Raw genomic sequence first — 837 nt, forward strand, 5'->3', positions numbered from 1 at the left:
GCCGCCGCATATAAATATACTATATTATAGTCATAGAAAAAAGATTAAATAGAAGGGCAACTGTTGTATAAATAATTGATAGTGGACGGCTACTAGCGCTGTACAACGGTTGTCGTAATGACTACCTCAATCGAACTGAAATTTTACTATCGATAGTCAGCTATCGATAGTTAGCAATCGATAATAAGTAATCGATCGTACATTTTCCAATCCTATTATTGTATTACCTTTTTTAAACTTTCATTGGAAATAGATTAATTTAAACGATTGTAAAATTAACAAACAAAATTATATTTATTTTGTAAAAAGTATGTTACAAGAAATACATTTTAAAATTAAAAATTACATATAATATTACATATTAATATTATACCTATAGCTTACACTAATTAGTTATTACCTACTTATTAAGTTATTATACATAATTAACATTTTGTCTCTGCAATGCAATTCTTTTCTTTGAGTATTTTTTAAAATAAGTATTTGCAGACAACTTTATAATATCTTCTGTTACTAGTTGTTCACCTTTACTTAATATGCGATTAATATGGTTAGTGTATGAATAAATTAAAAGATTACACACAGTATTTACAAAAATAAAAGACAAATCATGATTTTCACAAATAAGATTTTGAAGGGAAATAACTTGTTTCACAATATTTTTAAAAATGTTACAACCACCTTTTTTATAAGCAAAATTGTGAAAATTTAAATGAAAGAATTGTATTATATAGCTATATAAATTAATTACATTTTTATCAGGAGAAATAGTTTACATTGAGAATAGTTTCGTAGTTTTATTATAAAAATGTTCATCTAAAACAATGTCAGATGAAA

The sequence above is a fragment of the Acyrthosiphon pisum genome, chromosome X (assembly GCF_005508785.2).
Source record: "Acyrthosiphon pisum isolate AL4f chromosome X, pea_aphid_22Mar2018_4r6ur, whole genome shotgun sequence".
Classification (NCBI taxonomy): Eukaryota; Metazoa; Arthropoda; class Insecta; order Hemiptera; family Aphididae; genus Acyrthosiphon; species Acyrthosiphon pisum.